Source organism: Gracilinanus agilis, chromosome 2 (genome assembly GCF_016433145.1).
Source record: "Gracilinanus agilis isolate LMUSP501 chromosome 2, AgileGrace, whole genome shotgun sequence".
Taxonomy (NCBI): Eukaryota; Metazoa; Chordata; class Mammalia; order Didelphimorphia; family Didelphidae; genus Gracilinanus; species Gracilinanus agilis.
The window spans coordinates 448893036-448906824 of record NC_058131.1 but is presented as its reverse complement, the minus strand read 5'-3'; the positions used below and the strand labels follow the sequence as shown (position 1 = coordinate 448906824).

Sequence of the window (13789 nt, the reverse complement as noted above, 5' to 3'; positions counted from 1 at the left end):
CCTTTCCTTTCCTTTCCTTTCCTTTCCTTTCCTTTCCTTTCCTTTCCTTTCCTTTCCTTTCCTTTCCTTTCCTTTCCTTTCCTTTCCTTTCCTTTCCTTGCATTTTTATTCCTTCATTAATGCTTTTTCCTTCTCTCCTATTTCCTGAAAGCAACTAGCCTACCCCCTTCTGCTTTTTTTTTTTAACTCTAATGGACAGGCCATACACTTTTAGATAACTACAGTTGTTTTCCACAAAACTCTGCAATATCATGGTACTTCATTAGAGCTGAATTGGAGCCAAATCAAATTTGCTCATGCTAGAGCTAGTTGTTAAATTTTCACTTTGAAAATGTATACCACATAAATCAGCAAATGCTACAAATTAGGTTTTGATTTATTGTTCTGTTATACTTAAGACAGAGAAAATGTTAATACAAATTAATCCTAAAATATGTTTTACATAAATTTCCCCCCCTTGAAAAACTGGTTGTTAAATGTTTACCAGAACAACCCTTGGCTTAATATAAACATCACAATGTCATTTGTAAAATGGAGCACCGGAAGGATGGCATTATCCACAGGAAATTTTTTTTTAATCAGTACTCTATGCTCTATGTCCTCAGTTACAGTGGTACGTGCTCTTATAGCACCTGCTCTGGGGTCACTCTCCAAACTCACATTAGTCAAGGAGAATAGGTTTCCAGGGAGCAAATGACTACTCCTTTCCTCTGAGGTAAAAATGAGATAGGAATAATTTTGAGGTATTTTCTAATATTCACAAACTCTCATCTTGTTGAAACCCTCTCAGTAGCAAACAACCAGTTGCCATCAATCAGTTTTTATAAGAGAATCTCAAATGAGGAGGTTAAGGACAGATTCCTCCAAGCCAGGGGTGCATATTCTCCTCAATACATACTGTCCCTGGAGAAATCGGCTCAAATTTAAAGAACCAAGATAGGTAGACACATATATGAATAACACACGTGGCCATGGAGTACCTGGTAATGTTTGACCTTTTTTTGACATTCTTGAGACCCCTGCCAAGTTCACTTCTGGAGTAGGCATCACAAAAGTCAAACTAGCTCCTTGCGGAGCACTATTATCTCAGTGGCAAAATATACTACTAGAAATTTGAGGTTGGTTGACTGCAATTACTGAGGAAATTTTACGTGGCTCTTATCTTTAACAACTCAAAAAGTCATAACCTAATCAGTTATATCTTATTTATTCATGAACTGGAAGTCAAAATGAAAGATGAAAAAAACAGAGGTCTTATGTACTCAGTGATACCCTTTTGTAGGAGATAGAGCTGACTACCTTTCCCTACTCAGCAACATATAATGAATAATCCTTTCTGGAAAGCCTCTAAAGAAGAAAAGGAGGGACAATTTGATGAAACCCTCTGTACTCACTCTTAGTTCAAGTCTTCACATAATTAGAAGATTCTTTGTCACCATAGTACCAATCCCTTAGTCAGTTTTGTATTTATAATTGGAAACAGACTCAACAATTCTGTGTTGGATAGATACCAGGTAGGGAATATTGTATAATTCCTCAATGGTATAAGTAAAAGCAAACCTTCACATGCTTTAAAGACTAGGTATTCACTATTCAGTCCCCAGCAACATTTTTATAGAGCATACATCTTCTTGTTTTAAATGCTGCTCTTTGTTATTAGAAGGTCATTGAACAAAGTTTTTATTTCTATTGTTACATCTTCCAAAGTTTCCTGAGTGATCGTAATGTAATAGGAAAAAATTTCTTGTAAAAGAACCTGTATTGCTACATTTTTTGGCATTTTGTTCTGCTGATTTGAATGTTTTTTTTTTCTAATCAGTAAATAATGTTGTTGTTCATCCTTCCTTTTTTTTTTTTTTTTTTTTTTTACCCTTGTACTTCGGTGTATTGTCTCATAGGTGGAAGATTGGTAAGGGTGGGCAATGGGGGTCGAGTGACTTGCCCAGGGTCACACAGCTGGGAAGTGGCTGAGGCCGGGTTTGAACCTAGGACCTCCTGTCTCTAGGCCTGACTCTCACTCCACTGAGCTACCCAGCTGCCCCCCATCCTTCCTTTTTGAAGACCCATGATTACAGAATGATGTTTTGACTTGTGAATAAATTGGATTTAAGTGAGGCAGAATTGCACAAAGTCATTAGCCTCAATCTTTTCTAAAATCAGTGTTCACACAAAAGTCAGGATGACTAGTGATGGCCTGGGATGCAGTGGATAACCTTGGGGTCTTTGATAGCCAATCAAGCTCTAAGCACTTCACTCTAAGCCTCCTTCAGACACCTTCAAAACCACTGGAAGAAACTGTTCTTCTCACTTGCTTGGGATAGATATCCTCCTAACTTACCAATGGGTTTGAGGCCTGTCAGTTACCCTCAACCTGGTTTAGCTCATCTTCCAAAACAGTTTTACTGGCCCAGCTGTGTGACCCTGGGCAAGTCACTTAACCCCCATTGCCTAATCCATACTGCTCTTCTGCCTTGGAATCAAAACACAGTATTGATTCCAAGACGGAGGGTAAAGGTCTCAGAAAAAGAAAAAAAAAAAAAAGACGGTTTTACTGGGGTGTGGTGGCTGCACATGCTACAACTTCTTACAAGCACAGGTGAGAGCTAGGTAAAAGGTGCATGCCATAGGTAGGTAACACTGAGAAAGGCTCAGCAAGCTCTCACACTAGAGGTGTTAGCTTTCCCTGAACACTCCATATATCCCATCAATAAATAATAGGTAACAATAGGATCAAATATCTGTATCTCTACAACTTTCAGTCACTTAATATGGTAATAAGTCCAATCCTGAATATAATTTATGAAAGCCTGATATCTCATCAAGGATAGCCTCAATTAATGTATTTATGACCATCATAAAGATTTTGCATAGATGAGAAAATAACTATATAGTTTAGTAAATAATGATATTTTCTTAATGGACTTTTTGGGGTTATTGATGAAGTTAGATATCTTTCTGTCCTTGTATATTTATCCCTCAATACTCTCCCAATTGGTATGGCTTTCAACATGGATCTCTTCAAATTTATTATATCCATCAATTGCTTTTCCTGCTTTTCTATCTTCTTAATTATAACACTGTAGCAGCAGTCCTTTAGCAACAATTGTCTTGTTATGCTCTGCAATGTTAGTGTCCAAATGTGGTGGTTCCATTATTCTTGAGGGGAAAATAGTTTGTTGAAATTTTTTTTGTAAGTTCCATTTTCTTTTCATTTGTAGTCCTCATTCCATTTTTAGCTTTTAATACCCTTTGTGTGACTTTAGCTATTTGACGATGGTGCCAAACTTTCTCTAAATTAGTTTTACTTTCTATTGTCTCTCTGTTTTATAAAATTATATTGTTCATGATTGTCCATCTTTTATAAGATTTTACAGATGAATTTATGTTCTAAAACATTGCCTTTTGTCAGCCATTTCTCCAATTGAAGGCTCAAATGTTTGCTAAGGTGTTTTTTATCATAGCAATTAATTTACATTTATTTAACTTATATTTGGAATTGCTATAATTGATGTCAGTGTTGTTTATGTTGTCCATTACCCAATTTTTATTTTCACCAGTTTATTAAAATAATACAGAATAAAAACAATTATACTCCAGGTCATATTCTCATTACTATTTTTCCTTTTTGTTTATTATAAATTTTAATAATATCTCTGAGGAGTCTACAGGTACAGAGATAGCTTACTTAGGGATTACTTCCAAGTTCACAATAAATCTTTTCTTCTCTTAAATGTTGTGGTATCTTTGTGATATTATTTGGGGCTTGCCAATTCCAGCATGTACCATTTTTTTAAATAAAGTGTTCATGAACATCACTCAAGAGAAGAGTGAGCCTTCTATATAATCTAGAAACACAGTATAAATGTTATCATACTTTAGGACAGCTTATTCAGTAATTGGCTAACTAATTATATGATTTTTATATCTCTACATTTTTACCAACCCTTTTTGATCTTTGAGTAACATGTTATTTTCTTCTTAGCGTTTTACTTTTTTAAAAAGATACAAAGTGTGAATGTTTTGTTTAAAGTACTTAACACATAATTGAATTATATTTGGATATATTATATCACTGCTCTCTTCATTTGAGTAATGGAAATGTGATGCCTTCTGTTAAGAAAGGTAGGATTTTACTTTTGTCTGAGAGGATGCTGTTAAAATGTTTTGGTAGTGTAAGTTACTGTCCGTTTAAGGAATTGACCTTTTAGATGCTGAGTTAAGTCTGCCCAGAATTCTATTAAAAAAACCAATTACTAAAACAGTTACTCTGATTCTGGGGTCTGAGATAAGAAACTGTTCATTTAAAATGTGAGAAATTGCAGTATACATACAGGGACAATATATAATGTAACCATTCTATGGGGATAAGTGTGATTTAGCTGATTATGGAGAAAATCTGAGAAATCATATACTAAAAAAAATCTACAATGGGGTAATTGCAAAGAGGGACCCAGAAAGATAGATAGATAGATAGATAGATAGATAGATAGATAGATAGATAGATAGATAGATAAACACAGAGACAGAGGAAGACAAAAACAGACAGAAAGTTAGAGACTGAGAGAGGAGAGAAAAAGAGACAGAAATTGAGAGGTAAAGAGAATTAGAGATGAAAGTACAAATTTCAGAACTTCATTTGCTAAGATTATGATGAATAGTATAGTAGTTGAGGAGTAAGTTCAGATGAACAGAGAAGCAATTTGGAAGCAGAGCAGAGAAGTCATCCAGCATACTAATTTGTCTGAGATGTCATGCCTAGGGAGATACTGGTTAAGCCCAGCATGGATCAACTCAGCTTAGTAATAGCATCTGTTCAACACAAAAGCTATGAAGAGTAATTCAGCATGGTGCCTGGAACAGTTGAACTGAATATTTGATAGCTTGAATCCTTTGAAAACCATCTTCATATCTTGACTATTTCTGTGTTTGTTGCCTTTTAATTGGGCAATATGATATTCAAATTCTCTCTTGTTTTTACCAACTAGCTATTTGTGTAATTTTCAGCGTCCTTCATATCTTTAATAGCTTTCTCTCTTATCACCATCATCATCATCATCATCATCATTATGAAAGCTATCTCATTTTTTCATACTTTTAATTAATGAAAATAGAAATGATCCAACAAAATGCACTATTTTGTTATAATAGGATTGCACTTCATGGAGTTGGCATAGACCTTTCCTGCCTGCTTCTGACCTGGCTGATTCTTTACTGAAAGACTTAAGTATTTTGAGATAGTAAAGTAATCCCCAAAGTAAAGTAAAGGTAAGTACCTTAATCTTATGGAAGCTAAGGGTGAGGGTATTGTATCAGTTTTAAAAAAGAGAGAGTTTTTGCCTCACCCATTTTTGTTTCAGTTTCTATGTGTGGCATTTCTCACCCCCTGAGTTTTTTTTTTATTAGGGTGGAGGAGCAATTTGTTTCCCCACCCACACCCCAGGAGAAATTTGTGAACTACAAACCAGGCCCAAATTTCTTTCCTTTAGATGGAAGAACAGGGCCACTATAATTAATTTGTCAATCCAAAGAAGGCCAAGAACCACATAGGATAATCTACCTTGATCCAAAAAAAGGCAGGTGCTCTGATTACCATGATTTACATTTTTTGAGCTATATTTTCCTTTATTAAGAGGATCATATTGTCCTTTGTACAGTACAAAATAATTGATGTTAGATACAATCCCCAGAATATGTAATTCTCATGAGAACATTAACTTAATTATTCAGTTCAGCAGAAACCATATAATGACTATGATGAACGTAGACATTCCTTACCAAAAAAACCCAAACAAAAACAAAAAGCCTTTATGCAGTAAGAAGTATTGATAAAATTTTAACATTGGCCCTAATCCAAAAATGGAGAGCCTGGATTTTGGCATGGGAATAAAGAGTATAAAAAGGTTGGAGTTTGAAAGTCTTCGAAGAATATTGAAAAGTTTGTTGAAGGATATGGGTTAATTTTGAACTCCTGGAAGCTTGCTTCACCTCAAAGGAGATGCATGTGTTGCTTTTTTTTTCTTGTGGGGTTCCCAGAGTCCAGGCAGGAGTAGGAGGAAATATAGATGAGTTAGATCAATCCTACTTCTGTCAAAGGTTAATGCCCATATATATTCATTGATCCATTTGATTTTGCAAAATCAAATCCTCTCCTAGCCAGCTGTACTTTATAACTGACAAAAACTTCAAATTGCCTCATTAGATTACACACCTTCATTTACCAGTTTCAGGGATTTATTCTCTTATTTAAAAATTGAGGCAACAGTCCAAGTTTCTTAAAAGCTAGTGCACTTTCTGACACTCTTAATAAACGAAATCATTCCCTGGGAATAGTATCCTAACTAGTAGTTGGAAGTTAGTTTGACTCATTATTATTCCCTCCCTCTTAATTGCTCCCTTCCTAGTTTTGCTTATTTCCTTATTCAATTTGATTCATTGCTATACTAATTCATTTATGCATGTATATGTTCAATCCTCCCTTGCTTAGTTTGAACACAAATGAGGTTTATCTGATACTTGTTCTCCAATCCTTTCCTTCATTTTGTAATCCCTTCTAACAAATTCCACTTATGAGACATAGTTACCTCTTCTTTCTACTCTACTTTATTCCTTTTAATTTCCCTTTTCTTTCCTTTCTTCAAACCTTCAGAACAGAACCAATTCACTCTCAGATCCTATCTTTTTCTTATTTAATGCCCTCAATATTCTTTGAAGACATGAAGGTTCTGAAGGAACACTTTTACTTCTTTGCCTCTGAAAATGTTACTCGTATCATCAAACAATCCCTTCTAATTGCTCAAAGATATATACCTTTCTATGTTTCTTTTGAATCTGATACATATTTCAGAGGGGTCCTTCTGTTGTTTTTTTCTAATACCTATCAGAGGTGATAGAAAGTTCTTTATTTAATAAAGATCTATTTTCATACTGTTGGATTATACTGAGCTTTGCAGAGTAAATTATTCTTCATTTTTCTGTATTTTGGAATATTACATTCTAAAAATTCCTTTAAGCTATAATAATATCTTCCTTATTTCGTATGATACTAGCTGTAGTCCCTACACACTTAAGTTGTTTCTTTCAAGATGCTTGTAGTATATTTTTCCCATGGAAGCTCTGGAATTTGTCTATGACAATACCAGGATCTTTAATTTTTGGAGTTCTTTCAGGAAAGGATTGGTATATCTTTCTATTTTCACTTTATCCTTTGATTGTAATTATAAGCAATTTTCATTTATGATTTCTTGAAATAGTGTCCAGACTTATTTTTTTAAATCTTGGTTTTGAAGGGAGTTCAATGATTCCTGAATGATTTATCCTTGACTTGTTTGCAGTGCCGTTTGTTTCTGACATCAGATCTTAAATTTTCTCAATTTTTTCAGTTTTTTGATTTTATTCTTTTTTGCTATCTCATAGAACCATTGATTTGTCTGATCTCTTTTAGTTTTTACTGTATCTATTCTTTGGCCAAGATTTGCCACTTTTGCTTCTAAGTTTTTTTTTATCCTTCTTTGAATTTTTTCCTTCAAATGTTATTTAATGTTTAACACTTACTTGATTTATTCTAAATATTATGGAAGCACACTAAAAACTCTTTACTAAAAGCATTAAGAAATTCTATTTCTCTGGTATAAAAATCTTTTCTATCATTTTCCTTGTTCAAAAAGCAAAAAGGTAAAAAACAAAGGCAAACATTACAGAAAATAGATCAATGGTAGAAACTAAATTTAATCTTTGTCCACATAAGATCATTGTTTTATAAACCTCCTGAAGTGATTGGCACCCTAAAGGCATCTTCTTTTTTACTTTCAATAATTAAGATATTAATAATAATTAGTATTAAATTATTATTATTATGGACTATTAATCCCAAATTGAATTTTTTTAATATTATAGATTCCTTCTTATTGAAGATTCCTATAAATGTTATCTCAAATTATCTTGGCAAAGAGAGATCTCTGACGACCTGGATGGATCAGGCTAATTTGGATGTTTCTCTCAAATCTAAAACTGGTTTGGATTTAGATTAATATTAAATTAAGTTAATTCTAAGAGGCTTGTATTTAAAGTGGACCATTCCTACTGAAAACACTAGAAAGTATAGGAATAGAAGGAACTTTCCTAAAAATAATAGACAGTATATATCTAAAACCATCAACAAGCATCATATGCAATGGGGATAAATTAGAAGCCTTTCCAATAAGATTAGGCGTGAAACAAGGATGTCCATTATCACCTCTATTATTTAACATTTTACTAGAAATACTAGCAGTAGCAATTAGAGAAGAAAAAGAAATTGAAGGTATTAAAATAGGCAATGAGGAGACTAAGCTATCACTCTTTGCAGATGATAGTAGAAATAATCAACAACTTTAGCAAAGTTGCAGGATAGAAAATAAATGCACATAAAACATCAGCATTTCTATATATTTCCAACACATCACAGCAGCAAGAGGTAGAAAGAGAAACACCATTTAAAACCACCCTAGACAATATAAAATACTTAGGAATCTATCTACCAAAACAAACACAGGAATTATACAAAAACAACTACAAAACACTTTCCAAACAATGAAAACTAGATCTAAACAATTGGAAAAACATTGACTGCTCATCAGTAGGACGAGCTAACATAATAAAAATGACCATTCTACCCAAATTAATTTACTTATTTAGTGCCATACCTATCAAACTACCAAAAAACTTTTTTACTGAATTAGAAAAAACTATAACAAAGTTCATTTGGAAGAACAAAAGATCAAGAATATGAAGGGAAATAATGAAAAAAAAATGTGAAGGAAGGGGGCCTAGCAGTACCAGATATTAAGTTGTACTATAAAGCAGCGGTCATCAAAACAATATGGTACTGGCTAAGAGACAGAAGAGAGGATCAGTGAAACAGATTTGGGGAAAGTGACTTCAGCAAAACAATGTATGATAAACTATATGAGCCCATCTTTTGGGACAAAAATCCAATATTTGGAAAAAATTCTGGGAAAATTGGAAAACAATATGGGAAAGATTAGATTTAGATCAACATCTCACACCCTACACCAAGATAAATTCAGAATGGGTGAAAGACTTGAATATAAAGAAGGAAATTGTAGGTAAATTAAGTGAACACAGAATAGTATACTTGTCAGATCTCTGGGAATGGAAAGATTTTAAAACCAAGCAAGAGTTAGAAAAAATTACAAAATGTAAAATAAATAATTTTGATTATATTAAATTAAAGTGCAAAGCACAGTGTATATATATGTATATATATAAATATACATATTTTTTCTTTAACAATTAATTTGGACTTGCATGGCAATGTTTCATAGAAGTGTGCATGAGCTAAATACTACTTCTTTCTGAAAGACTTGGGAGCTGATGTTAACAAAAAAAGATGAGGGACCTTTTAAATTATTTTTAGGATTTTTTTTTCAGGAGCAGATCTGTCCATCTTTGCTAAACTCCTGATTAAGCTCACAAAATCTTACTATTTAAGAGAAAGGCCTAGTTTTTGAAAAATTAAATGTTTAAAAAATTTAGTAACAAATTTCCACAGAAGTTTTCCAGAGTCATATAATCCATATTGTCTCCATCCCTCTCTTCCCTCTTCCTGGAGCTGAAAAACAATTCAATCTGGATTATAAAGGTATTATCATGCAAAACATAATTCTATATTATTCATTTCTGTAACAGAATAATCTTATAAAACCAAGACCACAAAACATATACCCAAATAAACAAGTGTTAAATCACATGTTTTCATCTGCATTTCTATTTCAACAGTCCTTTCTCTAGAGGTGGATAGCATTCTTTTTCATGAGTCCTCATAATTGTCCAGGATCACTGTATTGTTGTTTGTAACAAAGTCTATCACATTTGATCATTCCACAATATTGCAGTTACTGTGTATAATTGAGAAAGGCCCAATTTGTCAGATATATAGGGAAAAGGCATTTTTCCCATTTATCTGTTCATATCTGTTTGTTGCTTCCTTACATATGGTAAGCCTTATACCATGTCGATATAAAGCTTTCCTTTAATAGCTATAGATCTTCAAGTTAGAGAGTAAGCCAACTTTACCAGCACCAGACCACCTGCGATTCCTTGACAGGGACTTTCTCCTACCTTCTTAGCATCGGGCAGCAGAATTGGGCAGCAAATCACCTAGCAAAATGGCACCTTATATAAGGAGGTCCTTAATTGTTCCCAGCTGCTCTGGGAATTCCACAACCATGTGACTTTCTGTTTCAGGACTCTCAATTCACTAAAAGCAGTGTTTGGCATTTTCTTCACTCTGTTGGTGCTTATTTTGTGATTATGAATCTGAAAAATCATTGGATACTCCACATTAAAGAGTTGCATGAGCACAAGATTACAAGGATCTTTTCTCACCTCTTCAAAGTACTGTACATCATCCTTACTAGATCCTACTGGTCTTATCAGAGGGCTAAATCAAAATTTGCCAATGTATCTTCATGACTCAATCTGGTTAACCTCATGATTACTTGATATCAGCAATGGGAAATAGGGCTAATGCATGCCTCTCTCTATACCTAGAAAAAAGATAAAGTTCCATGTTAAAGGGAACAAGTTGAAAAAAGTTTGTGTGAATAAGAGAACTTTGAAAACAGAACCTCCACTATACTAATGAAGTCAGCACTGCATCCAGATTGGAACAAATCATACAGGAATGTCTCCACTCCAAAAAAAACGTTCAAATTTGTATGTCTTTCAATAATGAAATGAGATGAAAGATATTTCAGTGATAATGCTCATTGCATTGTTGAAATGAAGTGTGTTTTGAACAACATATGTGTTTTATGATATATTTCATTGTTCAACATACTACTGCCATTGCGTGTTATGCTTCATTGAAATATATATTTTTTATATATATGTATATATATATATACACACACACAATACATATGTGGCATTATTTAGGCTAGTAAGCAGTGACTTTTTGTATGAATTGCTGTAAAAACGAATGTGCTATTATATATTCCTTTTAAAAAACTTAAATAATATTTACTATTTACATACTTTTCAAAAAACCTTTGACACTCCCCAACTAGAGAAAGCAGAAACTATTTAATAAATAGAAATAGTTCATATCAAAAATAACTAGTAATTCTTAATAGATGCAAAGAGTAAGAAATCTGTAGTTTCAACATGCACAATTATGAGTGTCTTTGACTTACTCCCAATTTATCTGATATAGCAGAGAAGTTTTAGGAACTTTTTTTTAAGATACAGAGGTCAATTGATTTGTGTAGGTTCAAATAAGTTTTAAGCCTCCAATGTGGCATTTGAATATATATCTTTCAAACTGGTTACTCTATCCACTATACCCCTTGGTTCTATAAATAGTTCAAATGAAAACAAATTTTAAAAAAGAACCATACAAAAATCAAAGGGAATAAAAAATTCTTACCAAATAACTAAGATTTAATAACTACTAACTAATAGTAAATAACTAACAGATTTAATTATCAATTTTCTTGTGGAAAATGTACAAAAATAAAATTTTAAACAGAATGTCCTTCCATGAACATTTTAGGTCTGCTCTGGCAGATGACACACTGTGTAATAGATATAGTTTAAAAGTAGATTTGTGTAAGCATGTTAGAGAAAGCCTTTGCTGGAAGTCATGGACATTCTGAATAGAATGCAAGGGGTAGGAGGAGAGAGCTGAGTAACAGACAGTGCTGTGCTGTGAGGGATTCAGAGAAGAAGTGCAATCTGAAGTCCCTTTTGACCTGGGATCTTGGAGAGTGGTGAAGGTTGAAAAGGCAGAAGACATCAATCCTGCGAGTCAACTCTGAGTAGGGAAGTGGCCTGTGATCTGGTGGACAGTTTGCAGACATCTCTCCCTACCTGGTTACTTTGGATCATCGGCTGTGGAGGAGTTGGTTCCTGGTATCCTGATAGCATCTCTGGAGTAGTTGTGAGACCCCAAATTCAAGCCCTCTTTCTTAGGTCCATAGCCAAGCTGTCAAAACCTGGCAGTAGCCAGGTTGGCTAAGGATCTTACCCTTTGACTCCAGTCCTGGGAGTTAGTCACAGCTTCACCTAACTCCCTTTCCTATCCCCTTATATTATAATTAAACTGTTTCCTTGTGAGTTTTTCTAGCATTTTAAAGTCCTCATTGTGTGTATGTAATACTCTGAAGTTATTCCAGGCTGGGTGGGGCAGAGTGACAGTTAGTAAGGCTTAACTGCCATTTCTGTCAACAGTCATTCCCCTTATAGTTAAACCTGGTTCCCTGGCTTGTAAAGTCTTACCCATTGTCCCTTCCTGTCTCCTATCCATTCCACTGAGCCCACATTTAATATTTAAGTCAATTTCCCTGGTTTTCCCCATAATAAGGGCTCTCCAATGCTTGGGGGAATAGATTCCATATTTATTTCTTTGTTTTGTGCTTCTTTTCTCTCAAATTCTCTACCATCTTCCTGACCACTACAGATTCTTTTAGATACTTTTGGCTGGAAATAATCTTTACTTTCCTGGAATTCTGATGTCTATATTATTTTTTCATCAATTTCCTCAATACAAGAATCTTGAGCCATTCATCTTATTTTTCTTACAATCTGGACCCTCAAAGACCTCTTCCTTCCCCTGTGTTGGGTTTGTTAGCTTGCCTTTATAGCACATTCGTTTTGACAGCAATTCATATTTTCTGTTTGTTTATTTTTTCCTCCACTAGGCAAAGTTTTCTTCTGTTTCACTGTTCTAGATGAAGTAATTGATTTAGAATTCAAATTTGGTGATGGTTTCTCTTCCTGTAATTCTTGTATTGATTCCTTTTGACCCCTTCAAATTTCAAGCTGATACCCAGTTTCATTTGTAGATGTATTTGGACAAGGACATTCTTTCTGATTGACTGCTGTCAAGTTTCTAGAAATCATTGAGATCCTATGCTCTTTCCCACAGAAACTTGATACCTCAAAACAGATCTCCAAGAAGTCATCTGAACCATAGACAATATGCAGTTGCTACTTTTCATATAAGAGTTTTGACCTTGACATGATATACTGGCTAGGTTAGAATAAAATTTCATTGTAAATGTGTCTTTCTGCAAACTTCAATAACTTTGAGAGCAATAGCTTTGTTCTAACCAGAGCCTCTTGTTCTGAAGCTGGCATTTGTAAGATGCTTATATGGAACCATCTGTATCAGAAGACATTTTGGTATTGCACATTTGCCTGGATAAGGATGAGAAGCATTCTCTTCCTGTAAGGAGAACAAGAGGAACCAGCACCTCAGGCTCCAGAGCTGAGGGAAACTTGTGGCGGTGCTGGCAACCGCCCGCACCCCAGGAGGAACGGGGCCTTATTGCCCTCGGAGGGCGGTTTCGTGAGGCATATGCTTTGAAGACGCCTTGGAGGGCTTTGGAGGAGGTAGGGAGGAGGGTTGGGGAAAGGCTTCAGTGCTGTTCGCGTGCCCCAGGGAAGCCGCAAAGGAGCCAGAGCAGGAAATCTCCCGCATCTCTCCACGCGTTCTCCTCCTGCAAAGCCCAGCTATTTTATATTCCTAAATATGTGCATTTGCTCTATCCCTAAATGTGGCATGTGTTTGATTAGTGAATCAAATTGAAATATATATTTAAGGGGGCAGCTGGGTAGCTCAGTGGAGTGAGAGTCAGGCCTAGAGACAGGAGGTCCTAGGTTCAAACCCGGCCTCAGCCACTTCCCAGCTGTGTGACTCTGGGCAAGTCACTTGACCCCCATTGCCCACCCTTACCAATCTTCCACCTATGAGACAATACACCGAAGTACAAGGGTTTAAAAAAAA

General features: G+C 34.8%; 1 pseudogene; it reads right to left on the bottom strand.

The window, feature by feature from the left end:
• Positions 1-12627: 12627 nt before the first annotated feature.
• On the bottom strand, positions 12628-13196 carry LOC123233966 (annotated as a pseudogene).
• Positions 13197-13789: the final 593 nt, after the last annotated feature.